The sequence below is a fragment of the Meleagris gallopavo genome, chromosome 5 (assembly GCF_000146605.3).
Source record: "Meleagris gallopavo isolate NT-WF06-2002-E0010 breed Aviagen turkey brand Nicholas breeding stock chromosome 5, Turkey_5.1, whole genome shotgun sequence".
Taxonomy (NCBI): Eukaryota; Metazoa; Chordata; class Aves; order Galliformes; family Phasianidae; genus Meleagris; species Meleagris gallopavo.
In genome coordinates, this window is record NC_015015.2 from 39033993 (window position 1) to 39039475 (window position 5483).

A 5483-nucleotide genomic window follows, 5' to 3' on the forward strand; every position below is an offset into this window, starting at 1 on the left:
AAAAAAGGAAATTGGGGGAAACAAAGGAAATTTTAATGAGCAATTGGTTCATCCGTGTGCAGCTGTTAATAGGCAGTGGCACCCAACAGGTAAAAATATTGATAGTCTGAGATCATTTTAGTTTTTGGGTGCATGTGAAACATCAAATCTGGATAGCTTGGTAGCCTAAAGGAAGGCAGAAGTTTGTGCTCTGTGCATGCGGAGCCTCTGACTGTGGCCACTTTTTTTTCTGGCATCTTTGCCTTATTCCCAGCTGTAAAAGGTTGAAGTACTCTGTATTACAGAAATGGGGAATTTGAAGAGTGTTAGGTGCTGCTTATAAGAGATTTCTGAAGTTTATATAAATGTAAGTGGAAAAGGATGAGGTTTGAAAGAATATAAAAGGTGCATGGGCTGGGACTAATATAAGTAGAAACATCATTCTGGAAGAATGCTGGGGAGAAATTAGCTCTAGAACTGAGATATTCTGTGCCATTCATTCAAAATGTGGCAGGGAATGTGAGAATTGAGTTAAACATCAGTGACTAGTTCTTTACTATGAGAGCAGTAAGGTGCTGGAACGGGCTGCCCAGAGAGGTTTTGGATACCCTGTCCCTGGGGGTGTTCAAGGCCAATTTGATAGGACGCTGGGCAACCTGATCTAGTAATAAATGGAGAGGTTTGTGGCCCTGCCTGTAGCAGGGAGGTTGGAGATTCATAATCCTTGAGGTCCCTTCCAACCCGGGCCATTCTGTGACTACTGGGTGTCTCTGACAACGGTTATTGTAACCTTTTCCTTGTGTGTCTATCAGACTTCAGAACACATGCGTGGGAGCTTCTGTTCAATTTTTGACTTCCAGTGATGTGGATGCAACATGAAGAAGAGATCTGGGAGCCAAACAGATTTGCTTTTTGTTTTGTTTTCTAGGAGTCCTCAGAACCTAAAGGCTTGTTACAACAGCTGTTGAGATTCATTCTTGCTTGATTTCATTTTGGTGTACAGTCCTTAATTATATAAGAATATCTTCATTTCAGATTAGGAGACCTGATCATATTTACACCTATGGGGAAATATTTCTTTTGAGTACATAATGTGGATTATTGCCTTTTCAGGAAACCAACCTTTGCTAAATAATCTTGGCTAATTCAGAACACAAAACCCACCAGACCATCAGCACTGATAGTACAACTTCTGCACTGCTTTAACTTGCAGTGGCGAAAACTGTGTTTCCAATTGACTGTACTTTTCTTGTTCACATACAGCGCTTTCAGTCTTTCCTTTTGGCTTTTATTTTCTGTGGTTGAATGTTGTTTACTTCAATGTCCCTTGTCATATCTGATCCAGGCATACTCCCTTTTATGCAGTTGACTTTTTGTTGTGTGTTTGTTTTTTTTTCCATCCTTCACCAGTGTCATGGAATTATCTAGATCTGTCTGTGCCTGTGACAGGGGAGCAGCAGGCCCACCAGCCCGAAAAGGGAAAGGGGGAAGGATAGGGAGATGGGATCTGAGCCTAAAAACAGAACAGTGGCAACAATCTGAGGAGGAAACTTAATTTGCTAAATATGATATTGGAATGCAAGATAACACTATATAATACAACATAATTGGAACTGAGACTAATAAATCAAATAAAATGATAGTGTCCAAAACTGAAGGCCTAACTGAATTGAAGGCAAAATGGCTGGGGAGCACACCCACACACTGCCAGGCAGCAAGAGAGTGACTGGTGACTTGCCAGCTTTATCTTTCCCCTCTGAATGGGGTATGTAATTCTTCTCTTCTGAGACCCAGGTGGAAAATCAGTGGTTCATGGCAGTGGGACATTAACTCTTTAACTCCCAGTGCTTTACATGATGTTATGGTATGAAATACCAATAACAAAAATCATAAAACCATGGCCATGCAACTGTGAGCACTTTTTCAATACCTTTTCAATACCTTCTAAGTTGCTTAGAGCAGAAGAGTGAAAGGGTGACAACAGGAGAATGCAAGATAGGCAGGTACCAAGTTTCAACTTGTAAATCCACCCTTTGTTCATGGCCATTAATTCTGCTGATTCCCTTCGTCTGTCATCATGGGGTAAATGTGCTTTCATTAGGACACCTACGTATTTGTTATCCCATCTAAGTGCTCACTGAAATTTTTAGACCAGTTATATTCGTGGAAAAGGAGGACATGACGTCAAATAAATGGAGAATCAGATTTGCTCAAGGCACTGTATGAGTGGCTGTGTTTTCCAAGAATTCTACAATGCTGGCTTTTAGGTTATTTCTGACAGTGTATTATGTAAATATGGAACCTGCCAGATGCCTAAACTTATTTAGGTGATGAAAGAAATATTGAGTTCTTAGCAAAATCAGGAACTGAAAGATCTCAAAGAGATGAATCTGCCATCTTTGGAAATCCCTGTAATTTTTAATTTTCTCTGGTTCTAGTCTGCTACGTTAAAATCACTTAGATATATTCCTGTGTTTTATTAATCATGATTCAGGATACAAGTTCTGACTTTCTAAATCTTGCACTGGACCTTAATTCAACATGTTGGTATTTGATAGATACAGCATATGATGTACAGTTCATCCAATGAAGTGATTGTCCCATTGGACTTAGTCTCAATTTCGCTTACTCTTTACTCCGGGAAAAAAAATTTCTTTGTATATATTATGAAATTGGAAAACTTACTGGGTTTTACTTGGTTTCCTCCTTGAACTGCTCTAAGAACAAGTTGTAGAACAAAATTATATACTACTTAATGCTTCTGATTTCCAAGGCATGATTCCTCTTTAAAAAGCTGTACCGAGTCCATGTATTAAATTCATAATATCACTGGTTACAAAAGAGGGGAGAGAAGGGTGCTGTTAAGAGAAGATTATAGATTTAACATGGTATTGCTTTGCAATCATAATGTCTTGCTGTTAGTGATAGATATTTCAGGCCTTTATGGCATTTGCATGTTATGAACCATAAGACAAAGAAACATCTTCTGCAAAGACAGTAAAGATGTTGTGCACGTCACTTTCATATCTCTTCCTAACCTCTAACCTCTTTGATGATAAAAGAGATGTGAGAGCTATAGACAATTTAGAGAGTCAGAAAGTGAAAATGGACTCATAGTACTATTGAACCTTGCCTGTTGCAGATCTTCTTACTGAAGAAATAACATGAACACAAATGATTCTTTCTAGTGGGAATGAATTTTTAATGTAGGAAGGAAGGTGTTATGTGTGTGTCCTAGAATGGTTTGCTTTAGCTTAAAGCCTATTGCTAGTCATGATCAAAGTATGAGGCATTTGTGTTATAATCCTGCAGGTGTTTTATAAAGAAATTGAATTCCTTATGTAACTTGAAAGAATGATACATGCAATAAAGTATCTTTTTATTCCTCAAGTTACTTTCACTGCAAAGAGCTTATAAATGACACAGCAGGAATGACTCCTATTGCAAGGCAGGAGTGCCCACCTGTTGGATGAAACATGACAGCTCTAGTGGTGCACAGCAGTAGAACTCAATATTTTTAGTTTTGGCAAGAGAAACCAACTGTACAGCTGAAAGTGCCAGAAAGAGCTAGAGAGGCAAAGTAATTTTTCGCAACAGAATATGGAAATTTGGCTACTGTACTCTTCTAAGGTGATTTTCTTAAAATGCTTTGTAGCAAAAACTCGCAAGCCATAAATCTAGCTATGTAACTTGGAAGAAAAGTAGGATTTCGAACACTTTCCCAAGAAAATCTGCAAATTATCAGATCCTGAGCTGTTTCAGTAGGAATTGAAGATGGAGAAGTAATGATTAAATGACATGTCTGTAGAATTCTGCTTTGCCATTACATGTTGTCAGTGCCCTGCCTCTGCTGGTAGGTTTATACTGGAGAGGAGGAGACAGAACAAGTCGCACTTCTGCTAGTAGGGTTGCTTTTGTGTACTAGAGAGTTTTCTCTTCTTATTCTCTGTGCACTACCCGCTCATTCCATGTGCCCATAAGAAAGTGGATTAAGAGACTATGTCAAGACCAGCAACAAACAGATAATAAAAACAATACTTCTGAATAAAATGCAGTCAGGGGAATTAGCAGGTTTTGTCAGAATGTTGCAAATTCAAGGAGAAAATATAAGTCAGTATGGATTAGTTAATTAACTTTGTAGTGTGACTTATTGGATATATCCAGCATTATGCAAAAGCTCAATCTGAAACTTTGCTTTATAAATAATTCTAGAATGCTGAAAGTGTTACCAAAGGAAAGATAATAAAAATGGGCTTGAACTCTGATGGCATTGGTGTTTTAGAACCAATTCTATTGCTACCGTTTGTCTTCCTTTCCTTGTTAATTAGCACTAAAGGGCATGTGCGTGGTAACAGTCTTCATTTTATAAGCCTTCCTGTGCTTCTGTCACTTTTGCTCCTTAATCCAAAGTCCTAATTCCCTGTGACATCCCTGTTAGTTGCTCTGAACAAAATTATGTTGCTACAGATGGGGGATTATGACACCAAGCCAGGACTGTAAGCAGCAGGAATAGCTGAACTCTCTGAGACAAAGATGCTTTTACCATGCAAATAGCCTGTAGTACTGAGAAGTGAGGCGAAGCATAATACCCAGGATCTATGCTGTGCCGTCACAACAACAGATCTGACTTCAAGCTTTCTTTTATTGTTAGCCTTCCAAAATTCCTCATCAAATGGTGCTTATGGATGGTATTTTTTCTCTTGCTCTTTTAAAAATAGCTTCATCTTCACAGTTGATTTCTGTAAAATGCGATACAGAAACTGTTTGTGGGCATAATTCAAATGCTTTGGCTTTCTGGCCTGACAGCACCTCCAGCCACAGTAACTAAGGCTTTATGTAAGCTTATTCCTTGATTTCTAGTATTCCTCTTGTGGCACCTGGACAGGAGATATCTCCAGTCTGATGATGCCCATTATCAACTGCAATTACTGATTAAAGTATTTTCAGATAAGTGCAGGAAAAGAGAAGAAAAATTGTCGTTGAAAATGCTGTTCTGCTCTTCTTTAATGAGCTCTTATCCTCAGAAAACTCATCTTAAACAAAATGACAACTAATATTGTATTTCAGATTCTTAAATTTCATCCTTTCTTTTCTTGGATCTGAATAAGTTTAGAGTAAGCGTCAGACCCCAACCTGATGCGTATCTGTGTGTCTGGCTTTATCTGTGAATTTTATAAGTATAAAGGCAAGGGAGAAGTGAGTACATACATGTATCTGCCAGCCTGGGCCCCAGAGTCTGTCAGCACTGTTGTAAACCTAGAGGTGATCTGTTCCCCTCAGTCTGTGCCAATGAGAGTACTGGGATTCATACAGCTGCAGATGACTTGGGTGGGAAGAATAGGTGTGTGGAGGGGAAAAGTGTTGAATAATTCTGCACAACTTTCTTCAGCTGTTACTGTGTCTGCTGCTGTGTCTTTTCAATAGGTGAATCTCTTTTTCTCAGGGGTTTTGTTGCTTGCTCTTGTTATCTGCACTTTTCTACTTAGAAATTTGTCTTTTTTTTT

The 5483-nt window shown here is 38.7% G+C and overlaps 1 protein-coding gene across 8 annotated transcripts in view; it reads left to right on the forward strand.

The window, feature by feature from the left end:
• The window catches only part of NRXN3 (neurexin 3), an 896531-nt gene that overhangs the window by 381356 nt on the left and 509692 nt on the right, over window positions 1-5483 (forward strand). The window lies entirely within an intron of this gene.